Source organism: Chlamydotis macqueenii, chromosome 1 (assembly GCF_036417535.1).
Source record: "Chlamydotis macqueenii isolate bChlMac1 chromosome 1, bChlMac1.mat, whole genome shotgun sequence".
NCBI classification, from domain to species: Eukaryota; Metazoa; Chordata; class Aves; order Otidiformes; family Otididae; genus Chlamydotis; species Chlamydotis macqueenii.
Window position 1 is genome coordinate 30,905,417 of NC_141556.1, and position 18,831 is coordinate 30,924,247.

The 18,831-nt window shown below is 37.3% G+C and overlaps 1 long non-coding RNA gene across 1 annotated transcript in view; it reads right to left on the minus strand.

Annotated features, from left to right (window-relative positions):
• Nucleotides 1-2,942, minus strand: part of LOC147601995 (uncharacterized) — a 132,886-nt gene extending 129,944 nt beyond the window's left edge. Inside the window, exon 1 of the long non-coding RNA XR_015257560.1 lies at nucleotides 2,854-2,942. This is a non-coding gene — a long non-coding RNA (uncharacterized LOC147601995). The remainder of the gene's footprint in view (nucleotides 1-2,853) is intronic.
• Nucleotides 2,943-18,831: the final 15,889 nt, after the last annotated feature.

The window sequence follows — 18,831 nt, forward strand, 5'->3', positions numbered from 1 at the left end:
ACAGAATACAAGCAAAGCAGATGTCTCTTATGTTTGTGTGATATCTTATCTTGTTCCAACTGCAATTACACTCAGGTGTGAGCAGGTCCCTCAGTTGCATGTCATCCCCTATCTTTTCATCCTTGAGTACAAACTTGAAAATCTGAACTCATGCTGTGATATTACTTTATAATATAAAATCTTATCTACTTTCTATCTAATTGCACCAGCTTATCTCTTTAACCTGTCAACTTTGACAAGAAATTTCTGCCTAGGTTTATATCTCCACTGTGCTGCTTCTGCTGGAACTAAAGCATATCAAGTAGACCTGATAGGAATCCTACTGTTATTTTATCATTACTTGTTTTCCAAAACCAATTAGAAATAAATTATAAATACTACCTGGGAAGCAAATATACTGTACAAAAAGACACAATTCCATAAAATCTAGAGCACAGTTCCTTGAAGTAAACTGAAAGTAAAGTTAACACTGAGCTAAGTTTTGAGCTGTATTCCTATCATGACTAGTTTGTTTCTTGTCATCTGTGTTAATGTGGCTTTGAAATTACTCATGTCAAATACGATTCAGTGCCCTTCACAGCTTTAAAATAAGACCATTTCAGACTTAGTCATTGTATCATGGCAAAACTGTCACTTTTATTTCTTTAAATTTCACTGTAACCTAAGTCTTGATCAACTTGGGATCAAATTCAATGATTAAACTCAAAGTTTACTTGAAATATCAGTCTGTTTATTATGATAATTGTTGAACCCACAGTTTGAGAAACGGTCCATATTTTATATTGCAACTCTGCATGGCTGTAGGCAGAATGACAGATTAAGCTGCTGTATAAAGGTTTCTGTGAAATCAGAATTTCTTTTGTAAGAAGCAATCATATAGCACCTAGTCATAGGAGCATTGCTGCAGAAAAATGAAACACCTTGGGTGTTTAATTGCCAATGCCTGAGATTAAGAGAATGTGATCCTCCTGGAAGACTGCCTGGAACAAGAGACAGTGAAGAAAAAAACAGCTGCTCTGTTCTGGATATCCTGCTGTGGTATGAAAGACACACGAACACCGCTATTGGGATTCATCTGACCAAAAAATATTTAGACTCCCTGTATGTGAGTGCAGTGACATAATCCCTTCAGATGAATTCACCCTAAAGATGTTCCCCTTTGGATACATGTACGTCTATGAATCCCATTCCATATCTCAGACTAGTCTTGAGGAGTCTGTACATGAACCTTGAGCAGTTCTGGACCTTCAAGCAACATGAGTCATTAGCCTCTCTGTTTTGTAGGTTTTTTAAGGGTTTTCCTGTTAGCAAAGTTTAGCAATTCTTTTTTGTGTGCTGACACAGCGCCTTTAGATTAGCTTGTTTCAATTCTTTTTACGTATCTTTGATATGCTCTGGGGGAAAGATATACCTCCAGCACATTCCAGGAAAAAGAATTTTTAAAATGCACCTATCCTAAGCAAGAATCCTTCATATACCAAATATATATACAGACTATAGAAAGCCTTCCCATATCCTCAGTCTTGTGTAGTCATTCACAAAATCCTACCCTTAACCTTTCTGGAGGCTTTAAGGACTGTTTATAGGATATATTCAGAAGAAGCATACAGTTTTCTAATCTTATCTGAATACACAACCTAGCACTAGTCTAGAGATCTGCAGCTGTCGTTTGAGGAGGGGAATATCTTGATGATTCTCTCAGATATTTCTGAGATTTGGTGGGACATGTGCTTATCTTTGCTTCTATTTACTTTAGTACTTTTTTTCCGCTTCACACTGAACATTATAGAAGGAGGCTTCTCTCACTGTGGCTGAAAAAAAAATCTGTCCCAGGAGTTTAATTTCTTTATGGCTAGAGGAGGTAAAGTACCTCTTCTTAAAGATTCATCTGTCAGTCAGATAGTACAAATTGATCCTCTAGGCAGAGCAGCAAAAGCATTAAAGAAGGAGCTTTATCCACTCAAAATCCCATGTTTAAGGTAAAGCAAGATATAGAGATGGAGCAAATGACAGAACTCAAGGTGGGAGGGAGAAGAGACTGTTTCAAAAGATCATTCTCATAGGGGAGAAGCACAAGTGTCTGAGGACCATCATCTTCTGGTTAAGACATACAAAGATATATACAAAATACTTTCTTGCCTTGTGTTTCCAACTCTCCCCTCCTTGTGTCACTGAAGAGAAAAATGATTTCTCAAGTGCACTGTTCTACCCCTCAGTCACATTGGTAGAAAGTCTTTTAGAAAGGATTTCCTTCCTCTCTGTAATGTACAGAAAAGGGCTAAACAGCAAGCTAAAGGTATGTCAACCTAATGCCATATTTTAGTAACAAATCCCTGAGTTTTCATGTTGGAACTGCAGAAGACCAAAGGCATCATCTAAGACAACACTCCCACCTGAACAAGTATCTTGGATCTGACAGCAGAGTAGCAAATGCCTCAAAAGCCATATAAAAACAAGGCATGCACAGTACTTCCCTAGACTATTTTCCCAGATGCCAGCAAATTGCAGTCTGCTTGGACTAAGCTAACAACACTGGTTCAAATACACTAGAACTGCAAACAATCTCTCATCCTCAGATAATGGTTGTAAGCAGAGAAAAACTATCTCCTTCCTCTGTAAGGATCTTCAAAGAAAAAGAGGTGAATGGTACTGTAAGGAGGGGAACATCACCTGACTGCAGAATCAGGAAACTGAAATGATTTATAGGCTGAGGAAAATACAACCTTGAGTCATGAGGAGGAACAAAGGACTAACATTTAGTCAGACCACTGCCCCCCACCTCTCCCTGTTAATAATAAAGAAAAATACATCCAGAACAGGTGGAATATTTGCAGAAAAAAGTGCTTACCATACCAGTAATGGGCAGATTAGATGGACCAGAGATGATAGCCTCATCAGTTCTTAAGCATTTGGAGAGAATGTCATTAGTCCTTGCGTCCTCCTCCTGAGTTGCAAGATGAGACTGAACAGTCTTGGAGGGTGAGCTCAGAAGTAGGAAGAGTTGGATGATGCCTGATTAGGAAGTGTGCTATGAAACTGATAGGCATATGAATAATTTCACTCAATATATGGAAACAAACAAGACTAAAAGAACTGAGCTTCAGTTTTAAACAGCTACTAAGTTTTGCCTGTACTTGGTTTCAGGTTTTAGTTCTATACTGATTTCTAACAGCCAGATTAGAAACTATGCAGTCAAGCATTTTAAATCTTCCACTTAAATCTTCCCTTAAAACTATAGAACTAGTGGAACTGGCTGGGCGTAATTCCAAAAACATGTAGAAATATAAGTTTTTTTTAAAAAAAACCTCCAACTACGAACTCATATTGGAGTTTATACAGAAGTAGGACATTATCCTCCAAGAATAATTAAGATATCACTGAAGAAATACAGGAGCTGTAGCTAATGAAAAAAAAAAAGCAAATGTGGTTCATTACATGTTAGTATTAAGTGTTACACTGAATAATGTTCCATAGAAGTGTTCTGTAACTTTGGCAAGCATTACAATTTACTTGTAATACCAATGAAGAAAAATTCATTCTTAATTGTGATACCTTTGGCTAGGGGGGCAAAGCAACTATCAACCATCTTGTAAAGGCTTTTATTGAAGCATAAATAACCCAAATCTTATTATATTTGATTGTTCCTGCTCATGAAAGTGTAAATATTTTTTTTTTTAATTTGTATGTGCGTGAATAATCCATGTAATGTTTCCTGAATGAACTTCCTAAAGCAGTAGTATTTAAATACAAAAGCAATGGGGTTTAAGCGATTATGTCACATGATCCACCAATACAGTAGATGAGGAAACTTTGAATGCTTCCTTTTACAAATACAAATACAAATTGCAAAATACTGGAGCTAGATATTGTGGTTCAAATACACAAGTTTACTGGATGCCTCAGGGGACTGATAATGCAGCATGGAGTGCTTTAACTTTTTCTTGCAAACAGGGTAAATCAATGCACCTCATTCACTTCACTGATGTTTGAGGATCTGGATAAGAGATTTGATTCTTGTTAGGATATGCACAGTAAAAACAGACTCTAAAAATGAAAGTTATATTGAATGTGAGAGCACTGGTAACAGAACAAGGTTTTGCCCAGGCTATGATATTTGTGACATTGTTTTCTTCTTTACGCTAGAGGATTCAGCCTTGGGACAGCTAGTGGTTTTCACAAAGTTGACTGACAGATTAGTCTGAGCTGCTTTTGTAAAAGGATTGCATGGTATATAATTTATTGAAGATCTCTCTCTCCTTAAATCAGTTTAAAATTTTAAATTAGGCAATTACCATTTTTACTTTGTAAAAAATCTGTTCTGGATTTCCTAATTTGCAGATATTTAACCTTACTTCTTAGCTTTATGTTTCAGTTGTGAATTTTTAAGTTTCACTTTGTAATGTGTGACACTGCCAAAAGTAGGAAGGGAAAGTAACTGCTGTACACAAGCATCAAAAGCACAGAAACAACAAAGGAAATCAACAATTACTGGAAATCAGATTAGAGAGCTATGATTTCACATGCAATCAGTGTGGAAAAAATGAAAGATTTGAAGACAATTAACATGATAAGAAGCATTTTATCATTTTAATTAATCTTACTGATATGTTGAACTCTGTAAAATTGTTTGGGACAAAATATATTCAAAGAGATTCAAATGTATTTGCCCACTCAGAAGAAATGCTATGATTTTTAATTCAGCAAAAATCTCATTGAGGTTAACTAGTCACACATGTTCTATTTCAATGAACAGTGTCTATGGATCATTTACAAAGTTAAAATGTTCCTAGTCTCTCACTTCATTATCCAAAAAAAAAGATGCCTTAAACACCATGGCCATAGCTGTAATTTATTATCACAAGGGTAATCTACATTATCTTTTACATATATTTATAGTGTGTTTAGTGTTTAAAGGATTCTGTGGCCTGCATGTATGCCAAAGAGAAGCAGGCTGCAAAGTGGAAGTGGCTAGATAAAGATAGGACCTGGGGCTAAAAAGACTGCAAATCCAGCAAGTCACCTGTAGATTCTTCTACTTTAAACACTTTGCTTCCAGAAATTGTATGCATGCCATGATGTCCTGTCCCTGTCAGGATCCGGTAACGAGCTGCAGTCTTTACTCTCGCTAATATATTGGTCAAGGATTAGCTCCACATAGGAGTACTAGAAACTATGTGTATGGGCATATGTAGAGTTAGGGATGCTGTAAGCCTCCTTCAGTTACTGGTATTTGGGAGACAATATATCTGTGTTATACAAATGGACTTTTGGAGAATCAAGCTGTTTCTTGAGTTTGGGCTTGGTAGTGTAAGGCTGCACTACAAAAGATTCCCAGCGCGACGGAGATTGTGATGGTGGCCAAAGTGGCACATGAGAAAGGAGATCCAGTTGGTACTCTGAATAAAGAGACATCCCAGTAGGGCACCTGGAACTGACGTTACAGTCAGAAGAAACACCTACGAGAATGGAAATATAAGAAAGGTTCTGCCATCCAAATCCAGTTCCCTTTCATTAAAGGTAACATGTAGGGAAGAGTGAAGGTGAAAACTGGATCTCAGCTTTGGGAGAGGCAAGAATTGTCCAGGGATTTACAGAGACATTGTAGCTAATAGCTGAATAATACATTAATACTACCTTAAAGACAAGCTCAATTTGATACATTAGTACTGTTATTTCTTTCTCTACACCTCTTAAAGGGTTGGTTGCAGTATGATAAACTCAAGTTTCTTTTGATCTTATAGACTGTGCAGCATTATGAGTGATTTCAGGGCTGATAACAAATTTCCAACATCCCAGACTCCAGGGAGTTATGAGTTCCCATAAGAATACAGATTTCTTTTTAAAAACCCTGTCGTTCAGCAGTCCCTAGAAGTGTAGAGTATTCACCTTCCTTGAGCTGCAAAGTGTAAAATCTTCATAAGGAAAATCAGAGCTTGAACCTCTTTTTAATAAGGCAGGGCAATGGATGGAAGATTCAAAACTTTTTTCTGTTACAGATCATGAAAAAAAGGAATTTTGGCCAAGGTCAGGAATACAAATCCACAGCCTTTCTGAAGTAAATTAAAAATTAATTGCAAGTTGATCAAAACCAGTCTGCTCTGGCCTGATACAAACTCATACTATGTTCACTTCAGTTTTTCTTTTCCACTTTTTCCATTAGTCTAAAATATGTGCAAGTTAATCAAACATTCTAAAAGCACTCGCAGGCAAGTTTCTGATTTCAGATAGTGTTCCTACCTTCCTGACTCTTAGGGTCATTTATCTCTCTCCTGCAGTTTTCTATAACTCCTCCAGACTTAAAGAATTCAGCATTCACATTCTACTCTTATTCAACTTATTCTATCACCAAAAAAAAAAAAAGGTGTTATCAAAGCCTGTAATTAAAGTATTCAATCAATTAAATAATAAAAACATTTAATTGATGCTTAGTGTTCTTTGGTCAATTGTGTTATGGACACATCACTGAATCTGGTGTTCATAGTAATAAATGGAACTTCATAAACGTTCTGAGAGCCATAGAAATCCAATATGTTAATAGAATTAGATCATTGCAGTTCAAAGTGCACCTCACAAGACCTTTTGACTCATTTAATATTTTTCCCCAAGAAGGCAGAAGGAAATTTGGGTAAGTTCTAAATCCAGTCAGAGTAATAGAACACTCTCACCAACTATTGAGCAAGTCCTACACACTTAATTTAGATCCCAGTATGGTGCTGCTACTCTCAGACATCATACAAATAGAAGTGCGAGTTTCAAAGATGTTAAACTTTGTATATATCACAGTTACAGACAGAGTTATGACAAATGTTTGTTTCTGATCTGCAGTGAGACCATAGCATTCATTATCCCTTAAATATTTCATTTTGATTATGTAGCACGGTGGTCTAATGTTTCATATTTCAGTGATAATGAAAAACTCAGGGGAATGAAAAGGAAATTAAAGGGAAAGGATGTGCCAAAGAGAAAAGGCAGACAGCATGACATAAAAAACCTTGCTGTCTTGCTTGAACTGAAATATCAAATGCACTGTTTCTAATGCTTCTAGGTCCTCCTGCTGTTTCTGATTCTGATGTTCCTAAAAGCCTAGAATGTAAAAAAAGAAAAAAGAAAGGTAAAAAAATTAAAATTTCAAAAGCACCAAAAGCTCAAGAATATTTAAGTTTATTTTACTATAATAATTATGTAAGTGTACAGATACTTCATTAGGGAAGTATATTAGCTCATACAGTACCTGAACAACAAACCTGCTAGTAGTTTGAAAATCAAACCTTGTTCCTCTAATGTGGGACCTAATTTTCCAAAATCATAAACCACTGCTACCTATCTCCTAGCAACTGCTAGAAAGCCTAGCAACTGCAAGATTATTTTTTATTATTATTTTATTTTTCGAATCACCTTCACAGAGTAGATTCTTATCTATAACTGCGTAAAGAAATAAGCCTTTAAAGCCTCTGGAGGTGGTCTTCCTCAGCTTGGTTGTATGGAACTGTATTATGTTCGGATAACTATATACATCTGCTCTATACAGTGCTGCTACAGTATGTTACTATAACCCAGAAGTACTTAGGCAGTTGAAGGCAGTATTCAAAATGGATTTAGGTCTGAACTTCTGCATATGCAAATCCTTGCAAAGAAGACATTCCAGTCTCTCCCTCATTACAACCCAGGCAAACTCTTGGGCAGATAGTGCCCTCCCTGTTTCAGCAGCTAACAAACATCCAGGAGCACCAGATGTATTTAACAAATGTAGCATGTATGTTTTTTAAAGGAGGAAGAACTAAGGTAAAGACAATCCTACCAAGCCCGAAGATAACTCTTACAGACACAAAATGTACAGCCACAAGGAGAACTAAGCAGCCTCTTAAGATCACTCTTTGGAGGTCCACAGGGAAATACGCCTAGTCAGAAAAGGATAGTACTTCAGGAAAGAAGTTGTATCTTCTCTTGAAGTTGTTCTTATCCTGAAAATACCAGAATTTTAGCACAGAAACTTTCATACATTCCCAGAAAACAGTAAATGGAGCGGAAAGACTATTTCTTGTCATCATTACAGCAAAGCTGATGGAGAGCTAAAAAGCAGAAAAAGAAAGTACTAAGATATAGTCCTAAGCTCTCAGTCACTGCACAGAGCCTAGATCTGAATGTGACTTCCACATAGGCCATAGATATGTCAATCTTTTCTATATGAACTCTGTTTTAGGTGATTTCCAAATTAATTATTTTTTGTTTAAACTATATGAACTCAGCAGGTTAAACTGAAGGAATATAAAATGAAGATGAGTTCTTTACGGGGGTAAGTGAATCCATTGACTGGATGGGTACTGCTTAAGAATGGGGATGAATTCTGAGAGTGTTCTGAGGGCTAAAACATAAAAAGAAACTGAAAAACAGAGTTTTCACTAATAAAATACACAGTTTTACACACAGAACGTATTAAGTTATGTCTTAACCTCTGTGTACAATGAAGCAGCATGCTTCCTGGCTTTTCATATCTGTCCTTTCTTTTAATTTTAAAGCAAGGATTGTTAAATGATTTTCCTAATTTTTGCCATTTTGTGTCATTCATACATAAATATTCAAATTGGGACCTCTAGTCAGTACTGTAAATTTGGAAGGGTCTACAGGAATTTTCTAAAGGATTTGTTCTACCTGGTAGTTCAACATTGAAGAGACTGCCAGTATAAAAGTCCCTCAAAGGCATCTTTATATGTTTGGTTTTTACTGATTTTTGCATTAGAGAGACATCTGCCTTTTATTCATTCTGATCTGGTTGAATTAGTCTTTTTTTTTGGCATTACAAAATCTGTAAAAAACATGACTGAGCAGTGTCCCAAATACACTTTCTGGTTTCGAATTCAGTCCTGTCAAATGATTCAGAACTCCTAAATGGTTCTCCGTTCACTTGCAATTCTTATCTTGAAAAACTTTTGTTCTTTATGCAGTACGTAGCTAGATACACGTAATTCCATCTAGGTATCTATTTATCTACAAAAAAATACAAACAACAAAGTGATACTTAAGCCAAGAAGTTCCAATAAGCATACAAAAAGCAACCTTATACCACATAAATATAGGCAGAATACTCACTCAAGTGTCAGAGTCTGACACTTTTTTTTTATAAAAACAGCTTTGTGATTAGGCAGAGATTTTATATTGGTCAAAAAAAAATAAAGAAAAAGGGATAACTTTTGAAATATGTCTAAATAAGAGAGAATGATAGGTCATGACAATTGCAATACGGTTTTTGAAAAGCGTCTTCGTACCTATAAAAAATAAATTACTGAAAACCTATTGTCTATTAACTTGGAAATGGTGGGGTTGTGCCTCATAGAGTAGCATTACTGCAATACTTTTTACCACATAAAGAAAAGAAGGCTGCACCTTGAAATTCAATGAGTAGTTTCACTATTGCAGATCACTACTATCACAAAGAATGAGTTGGTGAGTTTAATTCTGAATGTGGGGTTTTTTTGTTGTTTTTTTTTTTTTTCCATTACAAAGCAGAATGGGGAATGGATGCTTTATCTCATTTTCATTAATTCCCTGGAACAGAAGCACTGGCAGGTTTGAGAAGCCATCCCACAGTTCTTGAAGGGATCGTGAGAATTTGAATAGACTTATAAGTGGATGATATTTTGCTGTCTGTCTCTAATCCTATCACATCTGTCTTTGACAAGAGTCTTTGACGTTTTGAGAGACTGTTGATTTGGTCATAGGTTTTTTTAAGGCAGACATTCTGATAAAGGGATGCGCCATACTGATAGGGAAAAAAAAAGCTGTCTGTGCTGCTTTCTGCATCTGTACATTGAGGAGCTGCCAAGACTCCTGTACAATTTTTTTCCTCCAAAACCATGGAATGCACTTGCAGAAATCATACATTCTGATAACATGTTTTGCACTTGTTCACTTTGTTTTCCTCCAGAAGTCTGTAAATACAGAGCAGGGGTCAGGAAAAAATGGATGCACAACAGAGAGAATGTGTAAGTCATGGACTGAAGGAGAAACTGAACCACTGGCATCCTACAGAGTGGAAAAGGAAAAGATGCTCAGTAGAGCTGTGAATCTAAAATTTTCACGGGTAGAGCCTGCTAATAGTGCAGTGATTTGCCATCCTGCCATCATTTACTTTAATTAGGCAAACAACTGCCTCTGGGGAAAGTAGCTGGAGATGCCTTCAGAAATTCAACAGGAGCTGGTTCTCTAGATAAGTGCCTGCAGTCACCACAGTCTAAGCTGTCTCCAAATGCAGCACTCTTCATAGCTGCAGTATGTCCATGATCACTACTATGCTGCCTTTGGTACACTGAAACTGAGTCATAGTTTTCTCTTTTCTCCCTTTTTCTCCCCTTTTTCCTCCTTTTCTCCCCTTTTTTTCCCCTTTTCTCCCTTTTTCTCCCTTTCCCCCCCTCTCTCACCCCACCCTTTTCTTCCCTCTCCTTCCCCATCCACCCTTTTTCACCCCCTTTTTTTCTTTTTCTCCTGAAGTCAGCAGGATATGGGAAATCTGATTGAACAAGTAGAGGCCTTCCTTTTGCAGAGCCATTGCCTACACAGCATCTACAGACTTGCAACTTCTGCTGACTATAGTTAGAGCATGGCCCACACTCAGCTTGTAATCACATTCCACTTTTTATCACAGGGTGTAAAGACAAACATCTAACCTTAGAGAAGTATATGACAGTGGAAGGATGCTGTCTGGTATTTCTTATGCTGCTGTTAGGAGAGCTAGTGCTCATATTGTGTATACCCATACTTCTAGTGAGGAAGGAACATATGCCACTTATTAAGGAAGAGAAGTACATATCAGGAGAGATCAATTCAGTATTTTGATTATCAATAGCTTTTCTGTTTCTGGAATGAGATCCAGAAAGGGGCATAGGCAAGGATGAAGTGTTTAAACACAGAAACTTCATCCTCAATGTCCTGCCCCCTATATACTTCCTAATCTGTTTCTGGAATGAAAGTTTCTCAGGTACTCAAAGTTTTTTTTCTGTTTCTAGCACTCAAGAAGCACCTCAGCTGACACCTAAATCATGCAGATTGTTAGCAGGATTGACAAATGACATTTCACCAATTTATGTTCATTAGAAGTATACCACACACATATATATATGCGTGGTAATTTTAACAATGTACTAGCAATGTTCTCATATCTGGAAATAGTGGTAGCAAGTGGTTACCAAAGCATTATCTTATATGCATGTGGGGCTTCTAACTCATCACCGTATTCAGAGTATGAAGTATTAATAACCCTGAAACAAGGATGTGTGGTATGAGGAAACCATAGCTTGAAGCCTGTGGAAGAAAAACAGGTGACTGCTAGAGAAGGTCCCAAAAGTACAGATAAGAGAATATGAAATTGGGTTTCAAACTGCAGGCACAGTGCAATAACAGGGCCAGAAGCACAAAGCTCAAGTGGTCTTTTATTGTTCGTTAAAGGAACAGAATCTTGTTGCTGGGTAAAACTGATTTTAGGGATAACAAAAAGAACAAAGCTCCCATATCCATCCTAAGTAAGAGATGTCATATATAGTAAATTTAGTTATGATGTTGCATTGCAAACAAATAAGCAAAGAACAAGTGAGTGGACTGCATTAAGAACCATTCAGCCCCTCTAAGGAGAGGAAATTTGCAACTTTGGTCATCACTGGTCCTCACTGTGCCGTGCGGGCACACAAGGGTATGTATGAGGTTTGTGTCATGCTGACACTCATCTGTCCTTCATTAGTACTAGCTCAAATTCCAACCCTTTTCATGTCCCTGCAAGTGATGAGTAATACTGGTCAAGTATGGAAAAGAAGTTTTGTTGTTGAAATGCTTTTTCTCACTGTTTTTTGCTTAGCTGCAGTTTGTCCTTTCACTTGGCCTTTGGTGAAAAGAAATATGACTGTGGTTGAGAAGGGGGAAGGAGATGGAAATAAATGGAACAGGAGTTCCTCTCTTACTGGGAAAGAGAATAGGAAATTTTTCCTTGGCAAAAGGGCACCTTGGGCATAACAACAGCCCAGGTCTCTGAAGAAATTTCTAAGCTTTAAGAAGGAGCTGTGAGAAAGTCTGCAGAGTAGAGCCAGGCAAGATAAGAAAAGTAAAACTGCAGGCAGAGGCAAGATTGTCAAGAAAGCAATCACCAGGAGAACTAGGATTTGGGAAGAAAAGCTGCAGTGTGGAAACATACAAATACTGAAAGGAAAAGAGCAGAGTCAGAGGATGACAACTCAGCATTAACAAGCCTCTGTTCCAGGGAGCAGCAGAAGCAAAACCTTGCCCACAATAATCCTAGCAGCTCATTAATCCTAACTATCATCAGCATGTACTAAACAATTAATAACTGCTTTGTGCTTATAAAATGTGCTTATAAGACTGCTTACGCAGTCTTTCTGTGTCCAACTAAAGATGCCAGATGACCAGTGAGGGAAGGTTACATCTGAGCCACAGTAGCTGCTAACACAAACAGCTTTATGCTTCTGTCCCTTCTTTCATCCAGCATCCATCCTCTTCCAAAAGTTCATTGTCCCTTTTTGGCTGTTCTATTTTCCAAGCATGATGCTCTCCCACCAGCCTTAGCTGATGTACTGGGCACAGAAGCTGTGGCTTACCAGAGGCAAAGCTCTCAGAACACTGAAGTTTCTTGGAAGCCATTTTTTTTGTCAGGCCAAAAGAAGTCCAGGAGGGCAAGAGTCTGATTACTTAGAGTATCCTCCCAGAGTAGCTGCCTCAAAAGACTAAAAGCACATTGTTTTCCTCATCTGAGCCTTTCTTCAGCCAGTGAAGGTTTGGGCGACAGGCACCAGGAGCCTGGTGATCAATAAGCAATGATCAACAGAATAAGCAGAAACAAAAATAAGGCTTGTTTCCACATGTGAGCTTTATAGAAGTCATGGGAGTGGGGAAAATGGTGCATGACCATCATCTCCAGGGTGCTTTGCAGCTGAGCAACCCATACTCCAGACTGCAAATGTTTATGGACAGCTTTCCTTCCAGCATCTTTGAGCACCATATGCAGTAACAACATGCAGTCGATGTAGGTAGACAACTCTTTGCAAAGCAAACTTTCTGAAATACGCACACTATAAATTTAGAGACCTCAGCAGTACCTTCTTTAATGCACCCCTATAAAGGTGCAGTACTTGCTAATAGGGCTCTGTTGTCACTGAGAGCCTGGAAGGAGAATCACAAATTATTACTATTAAGGACCTTTTAAAACTATTTGAAATAAATTTAAAACTTATCATCATTCTCATCAGGAATTATAACACTAAAAATATGTGTTTCACCTTGATTTCTACAGTGTTTGTTGTTCGCCATTTATCCCTGATAGTAGAATACAAGATATTTATTGCTTTGAGGGAGAAGGAAACTACAAGGCTTCCAAAGAAATTACTGTATGGCCTATTTAAATATATCTCTGATTGAATCATGAATTGGCAAGAAAGTTTCAAGATTAAAATGGAAAAATTATCATCTTATTAGTGGACATTGTTAACGTGCCCATTTATTAGAAAAGACAAGTGGAATTAAATAAAAATGGTTTGCCCTTGGGTGAAAATTAAAGTGAGTGTTGGCAGGAATTAGAATAAAGGAAGGCAATTTTTTTTTTCTCTCCCAAGATCAACTGAATGTTCTAGTGGTTCCAAGGTGCTAGACAGGTTATGTTGTAAAGATCAACTATTGCTTCAGGGAGGAGAAAATTGATAGATTCATTAGTTCACAAAGAAAACTAGAAATCCTCATAACTAGTACAACAGGGGGCTAAAATCATCATCACTTCTAAGGTAATATACCTTGAACTTAAACACTTATTCACAACCATTTAAATGATTAGATATGTTTTAAAGTATAACTCACAAAACTCTCTAGTATGTCTTCAGAAGAGTGATTGTCATGCAAAATCTCCTCTGTTTTTTAAAAAGAAAAAAGACAACAAACCATCAAAAATTAAGAGATATGTGCAATAAATGAACAGTTCATTTTATGGAGATAAATCTTCTGGGAAGTGCTGGGATTTATTAATGGACTAGAAAGAACATGATTTTCTAGAAAATTATTACATGGTTAGAGCCAATAATATCTAACTCAGGAAGTCCTTATGCCGATTGACTCCAGGGGAATTCATGATGGGAAAGACATTTCAGCCACTTGCCCTGAATAGTTGCCCAGTCTTTAAGGTTTCCAAAGTAAGGAGTCCATGTTTCAAAGAATAACACATGCAGAAGCAAAGAATTTAAGTTGTCATTCCAAATCTTTATTTTCATGGCTACTTGAAAAGGGCCACTGCACAGACAGTGGGTCAGGCAGAGAGCTCTGGCTCTAGCCCGGTCTCTCTCCTGCCAACACACTTCCAGAAAGGGTGGTAAGGACAGAAGTTCTGTCACTGGAATAGCTGCACAAATAGACCTCTTGTTATGTAACTGTGTAGAATCTGACACTGAGAAGAAGAAATCTGACAGTTTCTAACCTTATAATTTTGTGCCAGGTGAAAGAGCTGAAACACCCCAGGCAGAGTAAGGCGAAGTCAAGAATGTTTTAACTGATGTTAAGCCTCAGCTGCAAGATGTTGGTTTTTATATATATATACATATATGAAAGATAGCTATAACTATTTTCTTATGTGTTTCAATGGAAAAGATATTTCCTCGGTGTTTCCATTGCCAAGTAGGGCACTGAGACCTGCAAGTTAAACGAAAATCCAGCAAGATGAACAGGCCTTCACGAACTTAGGGATCACAAGATGTAGCATCCATTACAACCCCTTTAAGAATATCCTTGACAGAGAATTTATATTTGTAATGGCTTACAAAAAGTATTACTTATTTACTCTCTTATTATCTGCATCCAAAGCTAGAATGTGGTTATTATTCATACATACCAGGTCCAGAGCTACAACACTCCACTTCCAAACAAATAGAAACTGAAGAGAAAAACTTTCTGAGTTTCAGAGCTCTGGTCTTTCATGTATACATTTGGGTCACAGTATTTACAGCATGACAACACAGAAAAGTTTACCAGCTGGGCTTCAATTACTCACCAATGGAAGGTAATGCACATTGGAAGGGGATAAAATACAAAGAGTTCATACACACTACAGGGCTTTAATGTAACTGAAGGCATACAGAAAGAGAACCCTGTCATCACTATAAATAAATCAAGGAAGACTTCAAGTCAATTCTTATCTTGGCTAAAGAAAGAAATGTTAGGTGGTACACAAAGCAAGATAAAATATCTTCAAAATATTAGCTCATAGTAATACAGATGAATAGCAGCATTTTATCTAGACTATTGCATTTAGTTCTGGTTATGTCTTCTCAACAAAAACATAATAAAAAGGAAAATATTAATAAATGTAAAGACCTTGAGAAAAATATATAAATTTTAGGTATTTAGTCTTGAGGGCCTTCCTATGCAATCATGTACATTCCTGGTGTAGCTGAACGAGAGAAAAAGACAAACTGAACATCTCCAGCTAACACCTTAGTCAGAGTGAATTGAGTGTATAAGGGACCAGCAGGGAGCATTCATTTAATCCACTAAAAATCACTTCTGGCAACTCTTTCTTGAGCAGAGCTACATAATCAAGCAGACTTCACTTAAATTTTAAAAAGGAAAAAAAAAGGTGACAGTGGTGATGATATCTGTCCTGCTCTTACTTCAGTCCTTGGGAAAGCAATGGAACAAGTCTTTCTAGAAACTATTAGAAGCCAAATGAAGCAGGTGATTGGGAAAAGTCAGCATAGATTTACCAAAGACAAATCACGCCTGACTAACATGGTCACCTTCTACAACAAAATAGCGTCATCAGTCAGCATTGGAAGAGTAGTGGATAGTGTTTACCTGGATTTCAGCAAAGCATTTGACACTGTTTCACAAAGCCTTTTCCTGGACAAACTGGCAAGATATAGATTAGATGAGTGGTTTGCGAGACGAGTAGGAAATTGTTTAACAGGCCACACTCAGAGGATGATGATCAATGTTTTTTACTCAGGCTAGCAGCTTGTCATAAGTGGTGTCCCACAGGGGTTGATACTGGGCTCCACACTGTTCAACAACTTCATAAATGATCTGGACAATGGGATCGGAAACACCCTCACCAAGTTTGCAGATGACAATAAACTGAGTGGTGAGATGCACATGTCAGAAGGGAGAGCCATCTAAAAGAGAGACCTGGATAGACTGAAAGAATGGGCAAGCAAGAACTGTATGATGTTGGATAAAGACAAGTGCAAAGTCCTATACCCAGAACATTTTTTACAATGAGAATAATCATTCAATGGATCAACCTCCCCAGGGATGTGGTAGAGTTCTTAACACTTTAAGTTTTCAAGATGCAACTGGACAGGGCACTAGATAATCTCATCTAAGCTCCCTTTCCCACAAAAGTTTGGACCACATAATCCATTGAAATCCCTTCCCACCTGGGCTGTTCTATGCTTCTGTACTTCCTTAGATTTTTTGTTATAGCCTATGCAATAGGAATAGGAAATGTATTCATGGTTTGAGGGGACTTGGACCTTCCTCATAGCAGATGTTTCATTCTCCATGACTGCCCTATGTAGACAAGAATGCTTAGGCAGGAGGAAGCCATATTCTCAGGCAAGAAAAGGGGTAAGTGGTATTCCAGACTCTGCTTTTTGGAGCCTGAGGAGGTTACATTACAGCTTCATTGCAGCAATTGAATAAAACTCTAGAAATATTTATGGGATCACAGATGAGAAGTACAGGTTTTCTACATTCCTAATTGATTGACTCAAACACTGAATCTAAAGTCAAGTTCTATTTTGTCTGCTCTTCCTCTGTTCCTGTAACATCCTTGACTGCATGTAGCTCATTTTCAATAGAAAAATGAAAGGTGCACCTGTGAAAGTATTCTAAAGCCCAGTAAGTAGACCATACGATTAGAATGACAGGACACGAGGCTCAGCCTACCTAAGACTGGCATGGTCTGAAAATCAAAACTTCCTTCTTTTTGGAAAAGCAGTCTGAATACTTGACTGCTATGCAGAAAACAGAAATCACAGTTAACTTAGAAGTTGACCAATGACTACTGTGCAGTTTAGATGAAGAGTTCTGATTTAGAGTGACTAAACAAGAGTGTAACAAAGATACAAGGAATAATCACTATAACCTAGAGAACATAAATGCCCTTAATAAACTTCTTTATTAAACAGAGGAACAGGAAAATAAAATAAACAGCAAAGTAATAAAAGTAAATGAATAAGAGGAAAGTGTAGTTTGTGGTGTAAAACCAATAACTAAAAGTGTTGAAAGGGTGTCCAAGGATGGAACAAGTTTAAAAGATTGCATATACACACTTATGCACACATATGTATATATTGAAAACATCCAAAATTGTGTCAGAAAAATATTAAAGAATGTGCTTTAGGAATAATCCAAACTTTCTGAGAGCATCAGATAGAATGATCTGTAGACTATTAAACTGCCATCCACTTTAGGATTGTGCATACATCCTTTTGAAGCATGTTGTCCTGCTCACTGCAACAGACAGGCTATTAGACTTGAAAAATCATTGATCTGCACCAAAATGGCAATGATTTTTTCTTGTTTCATATCTTCCATATGCTTTTGACAATTATTAAAAAATATTATCCACTGAAATAAACGTGTTGCATTCACATATACATAAAAAACTGTTTTTGCTAACGTAAAAATTAAGATTAATCACTACTTATCATCACATCTGTATTTCTAATACAGAACAGAGTTATCTCCAAGTCTTCATACATCTGTCATGCCTCATTGATCTAAATTATACCCACAGAAAGCTTTCCTTCATTTTTTCATGGAATGGCACAGGCTTTCTTATCTTTTCTCTGTAAAGTTGCAGGTTGCATTGTTTTTCCTTCTGACTTAGAAACTCCTGCTGTTGCATTTGTGGTTCAAATTGAAATTTGGAATAATCATAACAGGCATTATTTTAAATGTATCATCTCTCTGAAAGGTCCTGAAGGATTGCCTTTATCCTCTCTGTAACACAACATAAATAAGAAAGAAACGATCATTACCATAACTGCATTTGTCTCTCTTTGCCGTAATTTGAACATGAGCATCACCTCGTAGTGTTCCAAACAAGGCAGCTTATGAGCTGTCTAGAGAAAGGAATATTACTTCCTCTGTGCACCAGAATAACTCCTTCTCGCACAAGGTGAAAACTGCGCTCTAGTTCTGTCAGGAAAGCAGCTTTAATTTCCATCTCGAACTCTAGATGGAAAGAGTGCCGAAAGGCTATCCTGACTCAGAGCACAATTCTCTTCCCAAACCTATCCGTGCTATTGTTACTTTGAGGGGCAATGCTGACTCTTCTGTAGAAGTAAGCTAGCACCTATTCTACTTTGGAAAGTTTCTTTATGATGAAGAATATAAGGATAAAATATCTTGGCTTTTCATCTTTTTCTTTATGCATCTGCAAATGTTGCCTGACAGTTTGATCCTTTAGCCTTTGCCTGTCTTGGTGCTCAAACCTGTTCTATGTACTGTGGTTAGGATAAGTATGAGTAAAAAAAGCAGGAGAAAAGGAGAAGATGATCTAAAAGAAGATGGAAGGAAAAAGTGATTATTTTCTTAGTTTAACTACAGTTTTACACAATTGCCTCTTGTAGAAGAGTTATAATTCTCTGTAGCTAATGGTGCGTATTTTCCTTCTTGCTTGAAGACAGATTCATTGACAGCATGCAAGATATCATTGCATCAGAGAAAAACATTCATAGTCTTGAAGGGCTCACTTTTTGAGGCGTCCACACAGATGACATCTAAATCCCACCAAAAACTAGATTAGTGTCTAGTAAACCAGAGAAAACAGAGAACAGAATAAACATGTAG